The 20,080-nt window shown below is 37.8% G+C and overlaps 1 protein-coding gene and 1 long non-coding RNA gene across 4 annotated transcripts in view; one reads left to right on the top strand and one right to left on the bottom strand.

Moving 5' to 3' along the window:
- The window catches only part of ZFPM2 (zinc finger protein, FOG family member 2), a 309,751-nt gene that overhangs the window by 78,802 nt on the left and 210,869 nt on the right, over nucleotides 1-20,080 (bottom strand). The window lies entirely within an intron of this gene.
- LOC121109534 lies at nucleotides 83-4,906 on the top strand. Its single transcript, XR_005855778.1, has 2 exons — nucleotides 83-4,193; nucleotides 4,598-4,906. It is a non-coding gene; the product is annotated as an uncharacterized LOC121109534 (long non-coding RNA).

The following is a 20,080-nucleotide window of genomic DNA, read 5'->3' as shown; positions in this document are numbered from 1 at the left end:
CCTGCAGCAGCATGGTGAAAGGGAGATGGATATATAAGAAAGGGAAAGCGGGGAATTCATAAGAATGGCGAGATGCCTCTGTGTGTGGTGCAAATAACTGTGCAAATACAAATAACACATTTTCTTTTCCCTGAAAATTTTGCAGGCTTAAATGTCACACATGTAGCATGCTGAAACACACTCACGTACCCTTTGTATGGATGAAATTTAAAACTGCATCTTTACGGACTTTGTTTTGCTTGCAGTGGTAGAGGAAGACAGGATCAGCGCTGCAAAATGAGTAATGCTTTGCAAAACAACAAGTACTTTGCCTCAGAGGAGTAATCAAGACCGTTATTTAACCCATGCTCACAAAATATACTATATTGTCCTATGATTTACAGTTTTCTCTTTTATCATTTTCTCTCTATAGCTACTTCTAGAATGCACTTTCCTTCTCTAAAAAGTTTGCAGGTACTTCTCATTTCTTCCCTTTAGTCTATCTGCTCTTAGACTCCTCAGTGGTGTCTGTAGAGCACGAGGTCTCATGAAAATCCTCTCTGTTTTTCTCTTCTGCCTCAGTTAAGATTGTACTGGGATACAGGGATCTTAGTCTAATTAAATAACAGATACGCCTTTCTGCTTTGTGCCAAACTCCAGCTAGCCTTGCCTCTCTGATGCCAAGCTGCTAGTTCAAGTGTAGCGTGGACAAAACAGCTCTTAACCTTCTTACAGATCCTACTTAAAACTACTTCCACCCTTCTCATTTAGCCTTTCAAAAGCACACACTTTCCAATCCATCCACACAGCTAAAAAAATAGTGTTTAGTTACTTGCAAAAACCTACTGCACTCCTATCTGTACATAATGCTGTTATCAAGATAATTTTCCATTGCTTTGGCCATGTGATGCCTGCCTTTGCATCCAATCTAATTACCCATTTCTACTGCATGTAGCAAAATATTTGTCCCCTGGAATATTCCCGTCCTCCTTCACTCATTACTAGGAGGTCTGCTTCACCCTTCCCCAGTACAAAAGATGAGCTTTCAACTCACACTGCTTATGCTTTCCAAAAACTCTGTGCTCTCTGCAGTGCCACTCAGAGTTTAGATACGCCCTCCATCAGCATCCACAGATCTACCTTCAAACCCTCCTTTCCTCTTTCGATATTTCTACACATTTAGCTGTTGCTGGTGTGCTGAGACCAATGCCTACCACACATTAAATGCTCTCTGCTTAATCATGCTGTCTGCATTAAGCAGTTCAGTTTTTTACCTGGTGCTGTCCTCACTGCAACACCTGAGCAATGAATGAACAGCAGAAACAACAACAAAAAACTGGCTTCACATTTTTCTGACTCAGCCTGTAAGTCACAAAAGCCAAGTTAGCCAGACTAATTAAATAAGGTTATCATAAATTTACTGTATTATTACAATTACTCTTACTACTATCATAGAATTAAGACTTTCACATCCCAAGAAAATATCTCCTCATTTATACTTCCCACAATTAATGATACATGGACTTTTCAATTAATGTGGAGTTTGTTCCTGTGAGCTGTAAAAGCAGCCCAAAATACTAGATTCAGACCTGGAGAAATTTTTATCTGCATCTGAACTTTGCATTTAGTCTTCAACTCTGATGAATGGAAAAATGGAAACGAAATTCATTTTTGTCCTGAATTCACACACTGTATAGTTTGAATAGCTGTAGTGCGAACTCTCCCTTCAGAGAAAATATACTACAAAATGTACATTGCTACTAACCTCTGCTGCAATCTTCTGGTAACAAAAGTATATTTTATGTTTTGAGTTAGATTGGATTCCAGCTTTCCAAAAGTGGAAGGAAAAGGCAGTAATCTACTTTTCTACTCAGTTTTCAAGGTCTGATAAAAAAGTTGTAACAGGACTGTGACTAGGCTAAAATAAACATAGATAGCAAGGCATTGTTAAAAAAAAAAATCAAATATTCCTTTTGTAAGGTTGTCGGAAAAATATCACTTGTGATAAAATGTCTCCTTCTTTTGGGGCAGAGGATGCTTCAAGACAGCGAATGGAAGAACCTTTCGTCTTTCAGGCTGGGAGCACTCGACAATGGAGTGTGCTGGGGATTAGACAGGCTGTGCTGGAGACGCTCGTCCCACTGCACACAGCCATTGTTCGGCTGCTGTTATGAAGAGTTGGCCCAAATGGAAGAATTTGGCCTCTGGGAATCTAAAACTTTCTTTCCTGGAGGTGATGCTGGGAAGGGCCGAGGTACCTCGCTGAGCACTGTAGCAGGGAATGCTCCCGCTGGCAGAGCCACCCAAGCATGGGGCAGCTGCTCCATCCCAGCATCTCTGCAACATCTGGTGTCCGTTTTTTGTTGCTTTTTTTTTTTTTTTTTTTTCCATTAGGTGCAGGCTGTTATTTTGATATGACTCTAGCAGCACAGACAGATGCAACATCGACAAGGTATGCAGTTTCACCAGTGCTTCCCATGAACCTTTTCAGTGCCACTGCCTCTGAACAGGGCTTCTTGAGGCAGCAGCTAAGAAACAAAGCTGTATAAAAGCTACCCCACTAGAGATCTGCATATGATCCCCATGCCCAGCCCTCCAGATCAGGTGACTTGTTTTCTCTGCAGGGGAAAGCATCTGAGGTTCTCCAGTATTAAGAAGCAGCACTTTACACTTCTCTACACACATATTTCCCAGCTAAAGAGCAGTCCGAATCCTTTTAACTTAGTCTGTTCTGCTGCTTTTGTAAACCTATACTCACATATTTTGACAAAGCAGACAAATGATGATCTAGATGAGAACAATGAATTGGACTCTCCATCTTCCTATTAGAAAAGCATAATCAAGTGCAGCAACAAAAATAAACTAATCGAGCTAAACTCTGAAACTGAAAAATAAAATTAGCCACTTACAAGATTAGTAATTTATGTTCATAAACTTATTGTGTTCATAACTTATTTTCATACTTAGCTACGTATTGGGCAGAGGAATTGTGACCTTATTTGTTTTTAAATTTTCTGATTTTTAGACAAAGCATTTCTTTTAACCCCTGCTACAGAAGGAAGGCCTCTGACACAGCACAGTGAAAATTAAGGATAACTTTTGCATCCATTCTATAGGCTATGCCCATTCCATGTTGTTCTCCTTCTCCCGTTCTGTTCTCCCAGTGACAATTCCAGCCCCATTTGTAGACTGAAATGAAAATGATGCCTTTTTTCACTTTTTTTTTTTTTTTTGTATATTTAAAGATAATGTTTAAGGTGATAACAACTGACAATCGCTTATCTTTAGAATACATATATGTATCTTTTCATTAAAAGGTTAATCAAAATCCAGCTGATCCTATAGCAACTAACTTTGGGTGTTGGACCGTAGCACTTTTGAGACAAGATGCTGTGAAAATGGACAATGACACTGTGGGTTCACCTCTACATAATTGTAACTGGAAAATATGAATGTTGTGTTTATAGTCTGGCACTAACACTGCAGATATTCACATTCTCTCCAAAGAGAATGTGTACTTCAGTACTGTTTGTATATCTAAGTCCATATGCAGATTCATTCTATTTTGGGGAGTTCACAAAACAGAATTTATTCCCAGTTCAGAATGTATATCCGAAGTCCTCCCGAGGAGGTGCAGGTGACCAGGAGTTTGGCTCCTACCGCTTTCTACTCTGCCAGGCCACAAGCCAAGATTACAAGCTGCATTTTTTACTTTTCTGAGTCATTCAGATAAAAGGAAAAAACAGTAACATTCCCCACACTGTGTACCACTCAGATAACATACAGACAAATAAATATAAGCAAAACAACATCAATCTTTATGTATATATTTAAAAGGAAGTGCAGTCCTTCAGATCACATGTGCCTGTCTCCCTCTCCTCTCCCCACTCTCCTGTCCTTACCTTGATTTTGTCCTCTAAAAGCAGCCCCCCTCCACCCCCCACCCCGGCACACCAGCAGCCACTGATGCTGTTCGTATTTCACCAGAAAGAATCTTGCTGCTTCTCTGCCTCCTCAAGAAGGACAATGTCCGAAATGTCCTAAAAATTCTCAGTAGTGGCCTTCAGATAGGGGATGGTTCACCTTCTCTGTCCAGCCCTGCAGCGCTTCCTTTCCCGGCTTGTATCATCAGCTTTCCAACACCCAGCAGAGTCGGGGGGACTGCCTGTTTCTTTCTACAGCCTTAATTGTCCTGTCGGTCTGTGGGACCCCAGGTGAGTGAAAAGTAGCAGAATTAAGGCATTACAGAGGGGACACGCTGCGCTAAGCCGGCACACAGCGCGGCCGGCCGGCTCCGCAGCACCAGCAGGCAGAGGCCGTGTGGTGGGATGAGGCCGCGGCGGGGCACAGCCGCTCGCCGTCCTGCGGGGCTGTGGCCACACGGCACCGCTGCTGACGGAGACCGCCACAGGGACAGAGGAGAACCTGGGGGATAAGGATGGAGCGCTTCCAATTAAAATTACCATACTGTAATTTTGTTAGTTATCAGTGACAGGCTAAAGTACATAGCAGCTCAGCTGACAAGAAAATGTCCTTTTGGGCATAATACAGCCTACAGATCTTTGACTTCTTAGCATGCAGTGTCCAGATGGTACTTTTCGCTTCATGTTGTGATCAGGAGGAAGAAAGGCCGTTCCCGAAACAGTGGCAGTGAAAGCCAGCACAGATCAGAGGCATGCGAGGCCACCTGAGTGTAGGAGGACGCACCACATCGCTGCGGGTAATCCCTGCACAAGGGTCTGTCCAGCAGGAAGGATATTTTCTACTTCTATTTGCTGGAGACACAATCAAGTGCACTCAGAGCAGCGGTCTGTGCCGTTGATCTCAAACCCGCCCTGCTGCTGCTGAGTGCACGTGAAGAAGGACAACAGTTTATTTACAAGATGTAAAGAAAAACGTTCACTGGCTAATAAAGCATTTCGCTCAATTCCAGCGTGCTGTATTAACTTAGGAATGCCATTGTATATTGAAAAGTTATGCCCTCTCCGTTGTTTCCTGCAGTCTTTACTTCAGAGACGTGCACAATGGCAGCCCCCCCGCCCCACACCACAGATAATCTTTCTTCTTCAGCGCAGCGCAAATCCTGCGGCTAACTCCCCTCCTGAACCTGAGTGGTATTGACATGGGGGTGTGGAGTCAGGCAGAAAGCTCGGCATCTGCTGATGAAACACATAAACTACACACATTCAAGAACAAAACAAAAATCTTCTAAAAGCCTGTGTGTAAGATAAGACTGCCTTGGGGGCAGCTCGAACTTGCGGTCTTGGCCATTTACGCAGGATTTTACAGAGCCATCTATTACAGTATTCAACAAAAAGAAGTACTTCAAAAAGCTTCCTTCTTTTTTTTTTTTTTTTTTTTTTTTCAGTTGGAAGTACAATAATTTGTAAGTCAAAATTTGGAAGTGTTCCCAGTTTTTGGCAGTAAAATGATAATACTGGGCATATCGTTTTAAAGTGGAATCTCATGGAAGTTAATTCAGACGACAAGGTCACTTTTAGACATTTTTTTCCCTTATGTTTTGGACTGAAAATAATTCCCAAATCCTATTATTTGAAGCAGGGGTACTTACCATAGCAATCCCTGCCTCCCCTGATACCCATGCTACCTCTGAGATAGAGTGCCTTAAAAAAAACCTTCACAAGAATACATACCACGAGCTCCAGAATTTTTTAAGCAAAGCAAAGAAAAAGTTGTACACCATGAGATCATATAATGTACCTTTGTACTGCTTGGTTTTAACATGAACTTTTCCAAAGTGTAAGTCTTCTTCCTTTATATAAAAACAAGCAACTTAGAAGAAGAGGAGGTAAAGTATTCTGGGCTCTTTTAGTGGGAAAAATGGATCAGTAACTTCAATGAAGGCAGTAAACTAAAATTGATTTTGCACCACTGTTTCCTTGTTTTATCTTTCACCTCAAACTTCGGAAGTGATGCCCTGAACCCACAAGTAATTTCATTATTATAATTACAGCACAAAACCAAACCAACACAGCAATGTATTTGTAGAGAATGGAGGCTTATGGGAAACCCTGATTAAATTACTGCCACCAAAATAAAGAGGCACGTGGGGCTCAGGCAGATCGACTTATCTCTTGATAATATTAAATCAACTCACGCAGAACTGATATATCCATGAGCAGTATCACAGGTGTAAAATTATATATACCATGAAAATATCTCTGAAGAGCATTCATTTCTTTTTACTTTCAATTTACCTTTGGAGTAAGTTTGTTTGAAGGTACAAATCACCAATATTTGAGTAAAGCCTCAGAGCCCTTTAAATCGAGGTTCCCCAACGCCCTCTTCTCCATTTCTCCCACATTTCTTTCTCAAATAAAACCTATTCACCTTATATAAGCTGAACGCTGTGATATATTATCAAAATACATGCTACATTTATCTAGAACAAAGTCTAAACATTTCCAGTGTGCGTACTTAAGATTCATTTGCCTGCCAAATAGCTTTGTCTCTTTCCTTGGTTATTGTCAGAAGGAAGCATTTTGATTCAAATGAATTGATTCCTCAAGCTCAGGTACTGCCAATAATAGGATTTATGACAAGCTAAAAATCAAAAAGTGGTCAGAGACTCCTTTTAAAATGCCATCATGCTACAGACTTCAGGTATAACTCAGAGGCCAGATATGAGACCAAATACGCAATATATGAGCTTTCCTGGGCAGCTGTGCTCAGAAACATGCCAAACTCTTACTGATTTAGAAACAAATTTGCTTGCAAATACACCTGAGAGCACAGTTCATAGAGGAATATTAAAGATATAGGTATCAGTTCTATCGTCAAACAAATGCACATTTCTCTGTGTAGGGCTATTCCATTTTTTTCCACAGCATCTGTTCTGTTGAGTAACAAAGCAAAACAAAAACAAAAACAAAAACAAAACAAAAAAAAAAAGGGGGTAAGCAGGCTATCTAACAGCAACAAAACCTCTATTCTTTAAATTGCTCCTAGCACTGCTCCTCTTACTAACCAGATCCTACTGGCAGCCTCCACTCTGCTGACTGCTGTTTGCTTTGTTTCTGTGGAAGCTCTTCTGCACATGACAGATAGAACAAAAAGAAGAAAAGTGAATTCTGCAATGCAAGAACACGATGTATAGCATATCTACGGCCCATCTGTATACATAGTTAAAGAGGAAACACACAAAACTAAAATTCACTCTTCAAGACCTTTCCCTCTCTCTGCCATGTGTCATCTACGCATATGAAACCAATGCACCTCAGTGATGATTATCGGGCAGTGTCCTACTAATCTGCTCATCAGCTCCAGGACAGACAGGCACATTTTAAACATATCAGCTCTTCTGTGAGTCTGAGTTAAACTGAAGCCATATAGATAGAAGACAAATACATTAAGCCAGCACAATCCTAAAGATGATAAAAGCTTTAAGTGATCCAGGAGAGCCCTGGAGCCTAAACTAGTGAACTTTAAAACTGCCTCTGCTGAAATAGTGAAGCAAAATCTCTGTTAAATATTTTCTCCTTTTAATTTTTTTTTTCATATTGATACACAACATGAACACATTCCATATATTTAACACAACAGTACAGATGGAAAGAATAACTAATGAAACTAATTCATTTTGATTTCTGCTTTACAAATAAGAGAAAGACTTGGTGTTCTCTGAAAGATTTATGAGGCTCCCCACCATAAAGGAGCCTGGATTACAGCTATGCTTACTTTATAAAATGAAATTCTGCCATTATATGCAAGAGTTCATGGCTGTAATTATTTCAATGCACTTCCCAGTCAATGTGTCTTACACAGCTGAGCCAAACCCTCTCTTACATATGCAGGTCATTTCATAAGAAGTCTAAGAGCTTCAACAACTTTGTGTGACCTTGCATTGAATAACACTGGAAAATTGATTTGGCTCTAGTAATAAAAGACCGTCTGCATTATCTGCATTCTAATTATAATTAATATAACCAGGATAACTGCTGTATTATTTACGATTAGAGCTATGGTGAGCACAGTGTAATAATAATCTGCTACATAATTTTTTATTGATCTGATGGCTTTATTGCAGAAAAAACAAAATGCTACACTGCTGTACTACTAAAATTGCCTTTCTAGACATGTCTGTTTAGAGGAAGAATGTTCATTTAACATTTCTTTTATCTCATCAAATTCCCATAGATTTTAATATCAGAGAAAGTACGATGCTTGCTGGCATGCTTGCTTTTTTTCTTCTTTTTCTTTTTTTCTTTTTTTTAATTTCTTTTTTTTCCTTTTTTTTTTCTTTTTTTACCTTGGCAAAAGAAAGACAAAATAGACTGATTAATGCACCCGTATTTTCCATTATTGTTTCCTGGGAGTCAGTAATTCCTTGTGATTCAACACATATTGTTAACAGAATTGGGTTGTACCCCCAAAATTTAAAGCTCCTATATTACAGTTTCCTTAGAAACCTTATCATTCTTAAAAACAAACAAACAAACAATCTCTTGAAAAATAATTTAAACTTGACAGAATAAATTTATTTTCTTTTCAAAATAATAAGCCATCACTTATGAGTCTTAAGTCACTGACTGATCTCACATTTTAACTCTTCTTCCTAAATTCTGGTGAAACAGAGGTAAAGCTCTCTTAGTTTGGCAAAACCAGCTTAGAAATTTTTGATCAGAATTAAATATCTAGGGGAAGAGTCAAGGAAGCATTTCTTCAAGGAAGAATGTAAGAAAAATCTGAAAATGAGGGATTTTGCAAGTTCATTATTAAATTTAGGAAATAGGTGGGAAAAAATAAGACAATATTTTTCCAGAAAGCAATTACAAAGCACTAAAATCTCTAATGCCAAAATAAAATTTCATGTGAAGTAATAGTAAGATACTCCCTTTGTCTTCTTCTCTTCACATGATCAGCAGTGAACTAATGAATAACTTCAGTGCATGAACTTATTATTAGGCTTTACAGTTAATATTTACAAGTACGAATCTTGAGAGTTTATTCTTAGAAATTTTTTCCCACTGCATCAAGACAATATCAGAAATTAATTATAAAAATAGAACAAATACCTATCATATAGTTATAGCAAATTTATAGACATTCATGATTACATATTATATTAGTAATGGCTGTGGTGATGTTATCATCTGTGAAAGAAAGATAAATTCTCACTTTCTTATTCTTTCCATGCATGTATTCCTCCCCAGTCTGTGCTCCTGGGTGATGCTTTCATGTGTTTATAACAGCTTCCACATTCCTCCTATATAAATCTGATTGCATTTAAGCCCTACTGATTCCTTCCCAATTATGTTATCTTAACATATTATTTTACTGACATTTTTTTAGAAAGAAGAAACAATAAACATTCTTGCAGCTGTATAGGTATTTAGTTCTCATTTGTGCTGCTCTCATGAGTTATGAATTATTATTATTTTTGCCAGTGAAACACAAGCTTGAAATCATTTGAAATAACACACATTACTAAAGCACACACTTATTCTCCCAGTGCAAGGTTCATACAGAATGCTTATTTTCCTCCCTAGAATCATCTACAACTGCTCCACTCAGTGCTCTCTGCGGTACCCTCTTAATCTCCTCTTTCATGTCATGCTCCTGACACTAGTCCAATGTGATGAAGCATAACTTCTTACCTTTGTTTACCAGGAACCTCCCTTCAACCTGCTACCAACAACACTCTTCTCTCTCATTTACTTAGGTTCACAACTGTTGCCATTTTTTTGCTCTTCTAACTGCTCAGTGTCCAGTAAGTCACAAAAAACAAGACTTCTTCCGACAGTACTGTGCAAAGAACCAGTCTTTTCAACACAAGTGCCAGATAGGAAGTTCAGAAGGCCACCAACGGCTCATCAAAAAGTATCAGCTAAGCACCTCAGCTTTTTGAAGTATGGATGTGATTGCCATCTCTGGATACAAATCTCTAACATATAGAAGAATGAAAGTTCATAATATTACTGGAACTTGTTAACACTACTACTACAAAAAAAAAAAAAAAAAGATTGAGATCTATGATAAATTTTGGTCTGTATGTCTATATGAAGGCTATAGATGTATTATTCATTGAAATATTCTACGTGGATGTAGCTGAAAGCCAAAAGGAAATACATGAGTGTTCTATAGAATGCTTCCACTTTCTGTATGAGTAGTTCCCATCATTACCTGTTTTTAGTTTCCTTAAAAAAATACCCCACCAAGCATGCAATAATGAGTGCATTTATTCTGCTAATAAATATGAAATAGCAAAACTATTTACAAATTAGACGCTGAAAAGGCTGGAGGTCAGAATTATGTCATGAGACTTGTCATAGTCTACTGTTTGGACTAAATGTGGTACTGTAGTACTGTGTCTGAGCACTGCTTTCTTCAATGAATTTGAGTGGGTGAAAAAATAGATGTGCTCTCACCCTCCTTAGCTGGGATTATTCCAAACAACCTGCTGCAACAAATACTTTTATTCTATTCTACTATTCTATTCTACCTACATCTACATTTTGGCAAATCTAGGAATACATCCTTCACTGAGAACATAAGAACAATATTTTTTGCTTGGAACAGCTCTGTAAAGAAGGCAAGCAGAGTATCTTACGTCTATTTTTCTTCTGAGCAAACAAAACTGTTTTATGTCTTGAGAATGGAGAGATGCCAGAATTTCTTATTTCTTCATACAGTGTTCAGCTGATTGCAGTGGGATTTGTTTTTTAATGTCTTAAAGACTTTTTGTTGTTGTTGTTATGTAATACCAAAAAAGGAATTACTGAATTATTTATTTTTATTATGTGTTGCCATGGTCTATTATAAATTGAGGCTGGGCTTTTCATGACATCTCAATTATTTCTATGTTCAGTGAATCCATTTAGAAGACATAACAGTTCTGTAAACTCGTTCTGGCTCCAAAAGTCAAGCTGTTTTTTTTTTTTCTATATCACTCATCACCAGCTAGAGTGTTTCTGGGGACCGAATTAGGTCTTTCTTTAGTGACAGCTGTTGAAAGCATTCAGTGCCCTCAGTATGTTTGTGCTGATACAGAGCTGCTTGTCATTTATTAAAATACTCTAATGAGGATACATATACGTAAAATCCTGTTCCCCCTTTCTTAGTTGTATTGAATTCTGCTGTACTATCAGAAATGAAAGACAGTTTTTTTTCCCCCAACAAAGCTTACAGATTCCATTTTGAATGCATGCAATAAATGGATCTATCGACCAGATAGATATTTTCATTGAAGTCGTTACTGTGAGCAGAGTCCTACATTAAACCTGTGAGAGCCTCACAAAATATGTATTACCCTTAAGTATGTTTAATGAAGCACAAATGCATTCTTTTGCTTACAATGGCTCCCACTTTAATTAGAATTTCTCAACAGCTCAGAATTTTCTTATGCTTCTGCCTATTTCCTAAACATTGCATTTGGGGTTAAGGCTTTCCATACATAAAGATAAAATTTAGGAAACAGTTAAAAGTTTTGGGGTAGCTTTGGAATCATAGGAGAAATTCAATAAATTGAAATAATTTCAAAGTTTATTGAAAATAAATTCAGTAATATTGAAATAAATTGAAAATAAAATGCCTAAGTGTACTGTTAATAAGTCAGCAAAGAATGACTTGGCAACTTAACTGACACTACTTAAACTTGTAAAGATTTTGTCCACAGTATGCAGTGATGACGTTGATTGACTGTAAAAGAAATATTAGAATAAAAAGATGAGCAGATGCTGAAAAAATACAAAATCTAAGAATCTTTAGTAAGCTGCCTGCTAATGCTATCTTTTCAAACTGTTTACCTAAGAAAACTTCAGGCTTTTAGCTTGTTTAAGCATATGCAGCTAACTTTGAAAGCATTGCTTCAGATTTTGCTAAAACCACATAAAATATGGTTAAAAATAAAACTCATTTATCCCAGTTTTTTAGCCCATGCAGATAGACAAAGAGATGTCACCATCAGACTATAATAATGAGGATATATTCTATGTGTTGCAATAGACATATACTGCAAAATCCCTCAAAAATATGCATTATTATTAATGAAAGATGAGGATGCAGTCTCATCCTCCCAGGCTCTCCCACATCACTTTTTAATCTGAAAGCTGTGCTTCATCGGATATTATTGCTCAGAATATTCACTACCATTAAAGAAGAGACATTTCTATGTTTTTCTATCCTGAATAGAGAGGCTGTAAAACTAAAAATTTATGTAATGAAACTTATCCCATGGAAAAATGTTTCTGGACAACAGCAGCTGCAGCAAGGTAGGAACACCGACAGTCTCCTGCGGCCCCTTCGCTTAGCTGATGGCTGAACTTCAAAGCCCACTTTTGGACTATTTAAAATGCTAATATGATTAATAACTGGGAATTACTTTTTTACACCAAACTACACAGGGAAATTAAATTAACCCTCCCCCCTGTACTTATGCACTGTAAAGGTTGCAGTTACAAATGACAGATCTGTTCATGGATATTTCATGAGCAGAAAAAAAGGCTAAATTTGTCAGATAAATTATTCATTGTGAATTATTTGCTCAGCTATAAACTTTGCATGTGTACTGTATTTATAAATTTAGCAGGGATCCTGGTGGTACCCTGGGAAGAAGCGCGATGTAAAATCCTTATATTCTGCTGCAGTGTTCAATTTGTCTCACCGTATGTGTTCTGCGGGTGAAATCCAGCCCTCCCACACACTCGCTGGTTACTGAGGCTTTCCACGCCGGTATCAAATCCAACCCCTGCTCTCAGCCCACCAGTAGGCCAGACTAGCAGCCAGCTACGGTTAACACCTCCCCTAGGGTGGGTGTTAAAGCGACCATATCTGCATGATGAAGGGAGTACTGTCACCTTGTTGGCAGTTCCTTGGGTTAAACTTGCTGCTGGAACTGGTTTGAGATCCTCATATCCGGATGGTTCTGGGCAGCAGAGGGTAGGTGGACACAGTGGGATGGAGAGGTGGGCAAAGGCCTTCTGGCTCAGCTCTGCCCACCTCACAGCCTCTCTTGAGGTGAAAACCTTGCTTGGGAGTACATCATGCCTCACCATTACCGTACACCATTTTACAGAAAAGGCAGTGTGTTAATTCTCTTGGTTGTGATGAAGCAAAATTAGAGACTTCATGTTAAGATGGCAGAGGAAGCCTGAAAACTCTTGCTGACTAACCTTGCATCTCCTCCCGTGAGGGACTCCAGAGGGGAAAATCTCTCTGAACAAATACACCAATGTGAGCATTAAATGACAAAACAAACAAACCCTGTTTCTGTTGCATACCAGGTTAAATCTCTTAAATATCTTCTGAGAAAACAAGTTAAACAATATCAGTAGCTCTTTACAGGTGAAAAGTGAAATATGCTAGAATACATAGTTGTAAACTGTTGGCAAGAGAATTTTTAATGATGATCAGACAGTGATTTTAGGGACAGCTAAGTGGTTTTTATTTTAGCAGTGACAGAGAGCCAGAGCAGGGAGATGATTTGCCAGTATATTGACTGAACACTTTTATCCTTTCTGCTGCTTAACTTCTAGCAGAAGTAACTTGAACAGGACTACAGTTTAATACACTAAGGCTTACACAGAAGGTATTATTTTCTCTTTGACAGGGTCCAGTGCTATTTTTACACTGTTTGATAGAGAACCGCTGTTAGGCCTCGGGGAAGGAATAGTGATTCTTTAAGTAGGGCTTGCCTAACAGCAGCATCCTCCCTCCTGCTACTTTATCCACCTCTGTTATAAGAACTGCTTGACTCTCCTTTTGCTTTAAAAAACACACATCGTTAACTATCTCTTTGGTAATCCGCATAACAAACCCGAGCTTGTTTGTCCTGGACGCCTAACTCTGACACCAGCTGCTCTGTTTGTTAGTCCCTTCCTCCCCACTCCAGCGCCCAGCCTCCCTGCCTCCTCAATCACATGTGTTGTTTCTCATTTAAATGAACAGTTGGATTCTTTTATTTCTTACAAGTGCTGGATTCGCCTTATCGCCCTCATTCCTTTGGGGGTTGCCAATTGGTTTTATCCACGGATGTATCATTTCTCATGCTTCCCTTTTTTCTTACAAAGAGAAAGAACCACTTCGTCAACAAGCCTCTCTGGAGTGGAAGATTAAAAACCTAGACATCACCTACCTTGCAGCGCTACTCCCAACTGGGTTGTGTAAAACTCAATTAAACTTGTCCCCATTGAATACTGCATTACAGTACATTAAACAGAAAATTCTTCAAGCGTGATGACAAAGCTTGAAACCTTGCCTCAAAGCTGTTCCTTGTAGCTTTCTTTAACATTTCAGTCTTTATGGTGCAAGTCTCCCGTTGACACAACTTTAGTCCAGCTATGAAAAATCACAGAGCCCCACAGGGATTAAAAGAGAAAGAGGAGGGAAAAAAAAAAAAAAAGAAAACCCTGTCAAAGCTGGTCTTGGCACTTTCCTTAGTGTATCTATTGAAACTATATCACCAGCAGAGAGACCTGAGAAGCATTATAGAGAACTACAGAAATATGACAATTTAGAATAATACTATGTTCACTTCCTTCAGTTGCCTTTATGCATTTGCCTTTTTCCAAGAAAAACAGGGACTTGCAATCTCTCTCAATTCAAAAATTTAGTAACACCTTAAGTTTGGACAAAAATATGAATTAAGAGAGGGTACAATTCTGCAAAAAGGTGCTAAGTCAAGACTTAAAACCTCTTCCCAATTCTAAATGCCATTGCTTTCTGCAGAAGTACAAATTAAGATCAAAATACAGAGCTATACTTCATTTCCATGTAAAAGAAATACCAAAACTTGCCGGTAATAGTTCCAGTATTAGTTTTTTCTCCCTGTGAAACAACACAGACGAGTCTACATCAAAGTTGTGTCCACCTGGTTTTAAACGTCTCCAACTAATGACTGGAGTGTTTTCAAATTCAATGCCTCTCACAGTGAGTTGTCCATGTGATGAGTAAGTATTTTATACTAAAATCCCCCAAAGGAAGGGAAAAATGAAAAAAAAAAAAAAAAAGACCACCAAATACAGGCAGAAAAATTTCCACTTTTCTTACACAAACCTAATGAGATACAGCCGTAGTACATGTCAGCACCTCCAACTCCAAGTATACAGAACAGTTATCAAAAGCCTGGCTGACTAAGTAGTTACATTTCAACAATCCATCAATATACTTCCAAATAATCCTTTATTCTCTTTGACTCTTTATAATGATGGATGTAAAGAGACATGCCGAGCATCTAAATCTTTCCTAAATAAGAAGGCCCTACAATGTTTGTTTCTTATCTTACGCCTTAAAAGAATGCATACTGTTACTGCACATGCTAAAAAGTATTTAAAAACATTTCCACTCATGAAAATTCTTCTGCATTTCAGCCATGAATGCCATAAAGGATGCATTCACCATGTGTGCTCCTCAAATATGAGCAGTGCTATAAAACACCTTCTTGTGTACTATTAGTTCCTCTTATATTAAACATTCTGAGAAGAGAATATAAAAATTTTGTATGCAATATACATTCTATAGGTCAGTAAATTTTATTTATCAGTCTGGCTATGTGTTGTCAAGTGCTAGACTGTCAGATACAGATCACCGTATAAACTCTGAAAAAGAGAGAATGATGCATTCACTTTCAGAAGGGAACAAAAGCAAAAGCAATTAAGCGAGCCACATATTAACAAAATGTTGGCACTTAATTACTTCCGGCTTTTCCTTTTCATCTTCTGAACTCTACGTAAAGTCCTGCGCTGCTTCTTTCTGGTGTTTTAATTTGCCAAAGAGCCCACTGATAATACAGTATTTAGAATCTTCAATGAAGAGATGACAGGGAATTTGTAAGTCCCTGCTGATGACTTACCCTGTCCTGTGGCAATTTTATCTCATCTATCAAGAGCAGAGTTAAGAGTTAAGCACCTTTGGGTACTTTTTGGGGGGGGTACTTTTAATTAGTATATGTTATACATGCAAGAAAGGACTACTCAGAGATTTGGTTCAGCCTGTGTTTGGACATTTCCTGTAAGCACCTGATTTTCTCCATAGCAGGAAAATGAGGAGAGAAAAAAAAAAAAAGAGAATGATTACTGCATTGGTTATTTACCTGTAGATAACAATGAAAATAAGTGACTATGATGCAAAAACAGAAAACACAACAAACAAATGCCATATACAGGAAATATTAGAAGTATCTCAAAATCATCAGTGAAGTATCTCTGCACAGCTGTTCTGTGCATTTATTATATATATATATAATTAATCTGATTCACTGCTACAGAAGAAGTCGTGTTTTCCATAGAAACAATAGTTTTGTTGAGTCAAAATAAAGCAAAATAATACAATCCTACAAGAATATTGTGTTTAAAAATGTACATTGTTTCTAATAATATCAAAGAAATACCAGATAATTTCCTAAGTAAAACAGAATTCTTATTCCTTGGAGCAGAGTTTTTGTTTGGTTGGTTGGTTGGTCGGTATGGTTTTTGGTGTTTTCCATTTACAGTATTCTACAAAACTCTCTAGCTTAACAAATATTAACACACATTCATCAGAGATGCCATATGAAAATGAATAATTGCAACAAGAACAGGAACAACGAACTCTTTTATTGTGCTCAGCTGGACACATGCCTCTACCAGCTTATTTTTTGGGGGGGAAGAGGGAACTAAAGCTAACTAATTCATTGCGGCATGAATCACAGCCAACTTTGTTACTATGTAGAAGTGACACAGTTTGATAAATCAGCTGTTTGATTCATGGCGTATAGCTAAAATCTGATAGGACTATTTCCAAAACAGAGAATTAGGTTCAGTGTTACTATGTGAAAAAATATAGTCTGTTGGTCTTTAGTAATAGTAGTTGGAATTTGCCAAATGAAAAAGTGAATTGACCCAAATTTCTTCCAGGAAAAAAAAAAAAAAAAAAAGAGAAGGTAAAGAAACTACATAAAAATAAAGGATGATGCTGGATATTAATGGCAGACTGTCAGGCTAGTATGCTCAAATGAAACATCAGCTAATCAGCTGCTATTAATTCTTCTTTAAAACTAACATCTCAGAGACAAGACAACGGCCATGATGCAGCCACACAGAACTGACACACAGAAATAGCAGTCCAAAACTTAAGAATTTTCTTCTGTATGTTCAGCTTAAGGACCAACTCTTCACTTTTTCACGTACGAGCTTAATTGTAGCTAAAGAAAATGCTCTTTTTAAGGAAAGAACTTATCAATGTCCGCTTTTAGATGCTCCTCGGATTTGGGAACCCAAATCTCTCTGAACAATCGAGCTTTTAAGCATGGATCTATTCACTAGCTTAGACTTTGCAATAATTAGCAACACAAGAAAAAATCCAAGTGCTAATGCTTCGCTTTGCTGAACATGTACATATGTTCTTAAAGAGAAGAAGGTCATGTATCAGCTCATCACTTTTTTGGAATCTTTTAGCTGAATATATTATAGATTTTTTTAGGTGTAAGAGATCTGAAATTATTTTTTCTCCTTAAAATCATTTATGAGTAATTTTCTAAAGGAGAGGAATGTTCAAGTTTTTAGTAAACTGGACCTGCACTTAAGTATACAAAAAAGAGTCAAGTTGCTTAATTTCTGAAATTAATCAATTTGTCATATTAAGTCATAGATAATTTAATTAAGTTAAAACCAGAGAAACAGAATACAAAATGGTGTTTCTGTTACACACATTTCTGTAGGACAAAATGAAGGGAAAGTAAATAAGGAATTATAGGAAGTATATCAGAAAGACAGCAGTATCACACATACAGGATGCACGTGATCACACTGTGGCAAGCCAGACAATCGTCATGTTTCACGTGTAATGGTCCAGTGGATGTAACTGAGAAATAGCTTGTGTGTACGAAAACATTACTCTCACCTTGAGTCACTGCAGAGCTTGGGACATACAGGGACATACATAGAAAGCACATGGAAACAAACTGTATTTAGCTGACACCAGCAGATCTTCTGAGTTGGTGCAAAGAGTCAAAAGTGGGTTACAAGAAAGCAATAAAAACTGTTCATTCTGTAAACTACTATTAAAACTTCAACTTTCCCCCTAATTTATCTAGGTAAAACCAAATAAAATACATAATACTCTGCATCACAAAACAGCTTTCTTAGTAAATTGCTGCTGGACCACTGGTCCACGAAAGACTCTACGGATAGGGTTCTGACATATAGCCAGCTCTTATTTAGCCCTAATTAATTTCTACTTTATGAGGGAATGGAAGATAAAAGTCTTGAAGTCATACTTCAGGCTACACTTTCCACCAAAGTAAGCCACTGAAAAATATCATTGTTTGTGATTTTATACTTCATTTGCTCCAATGATAAATATAATTTAATTGAACCTTAATCAGAAAACTGGCTTAGCCTTAGCAATCTGTCAGTCTTATTTTAAATTTTCATTTAATTGTAACTTGAAAATGCATTTAAACCTCTCATAATTTAAATCCATTAAAATACACGTGCAGCCACCATAAAAGCAAGCTTCTTCATATTTAAAATAACAGTTTATTAATAGAAGATGTGCAGTGAACACTTGAGGCCACTGTCTCATTTTTCTACTGTAAAACAATTTCTTTTCATCTCATACTTTAAGCTCAATTGTCCATACAGTAACAGCAAAGTTTCTGGCTGGCCAAAGACACAATTGTCTTCCAGTTGTCTCAGACATTTCTGAAGATTTGTTTCAGCTAGCAGACAAAATCCAGTACCTCAACATTAAGGCATACCAGTCAATTCCTGTTAACACTGCGATCTTTGGTTTTCTCAAGAATGTCTTTCATCTGTTCAGATTTTGCATAATTTATCTACTGTTCTTACCATTCAACAGTATACTTCTACCATGTTATTTTTATATATTCAATTGAAAAAGCAAATTTCCAATTTGTGTGTTGCTATATCATCACTGTTACAAAAAAGAACATTCTGTTCACCAATACAGAGAACAGTAGGTACTGTTGTATTGTTGGACCTATGTACTTTTATTTTTTAAATCGGTTACAGCTGTTAGGGAAGCATCTAATTGTCTGAATACACATCTCATCTAGTGTTTCTAATACAATTCGAGTTTCCAATATTCTTTTTACACTGGTTTCCACTCCCTACAATGTAAACTTGTCCCTGTCATCTTCCACATTCATCGGTGTACTGCAAAACCAGTGATCTCCTGTAGTTTATACAGCTAATACTAGCACTTTCCTGAGTGCTAGCACATAGTCTCTGTCTTCTACACAGTTTCCCAAATACATATTTTCTCTCAAAGATTATTAACTTGTGAAGGTGTAATTGTTCAGAACAGCTAGAGTTGCCTACGCAAGTTGCATAGATTTCAGAACTTTCTGTGGCTTGAACTAAACACTTTAAGTAAGACCAGTTACTTTATATGTATGGATGGATATATGTACTATAATACAATCACAGGAAATTTTATGGGCAATTTCTACTCCAGCAGCAAGCCCTGGTTCTGCAAGCGACCAGCCACTTAAGTAATGTGTGTCATGATTCATTCACAGAATATCTCTACTAAATCTGCTTCAACATCACCACTTGCTTCAGACATCACCGTTCTGGCACGCTGTAGCATGCATTTCTGTTTGCCAGCATCACATTGCCCTCCATCCTGAAGGAGTGAAACTGAAACATGGAAAAAATAATCAAATCTAGACCAACTTTTCTATTTTTTCTCTCATCTTTTTGTAACAGAAATTACACCATGATAAAGCTGCTAAGTTCTCTCCAGGTCAGTGGTAACAGGGTTCATTTCTTAAATATTAAACATACACTGGTTGCAATTTCTTCATACTTTCTTCAGTTCTCTTCAGGGAAGACTAAGATGGTGGGAAGGCTGAGACATGCCCCAGCAGGAGAAGGGCAGATGCAAAGCAGTGGAAACATCCTGCTTGTTTTTTTTTTGTTTGTTTGTTTGTTTTTTTTTTTTTCCCCCAATGGACATTACAACAGGACTCCCAATGTTTTGCACCATGTTGGAGCTCTTTCCCTAACTTCCATCTTCCCTCCTCTGTTTTACTACATATACTTCATAGCCTGACCCCAGCAGGAGGGTGAAATTGCCATTGCATTAGGAATAAAAGATGTGAGGTGCACTGAAGGCCCCAGGCCCGTGGTGCCCTGCGGTG

This window comes from Gallus gallus, chromosome 2 (genome assembly GCF_016699485.2).
Source record: "Gallus gallus isolate bGalGal1 chromosome 2, bGalGal1.mat.broiler.GRCg7b, whole genome shotgun sequence".
In the NCBI taxonomy this organism is placed as follows: domain Eukaryota; kingdom Metazoa; phylum Chordata; class Aves; order Galliformes; family Phasianidae; genus Gallus; species Gallus gallus.
The sequence above is the reverse complement of the archived record's forward strand: the minus strand, read 5'-3'. Positions and strand labels throughout refer to the sequence as shown.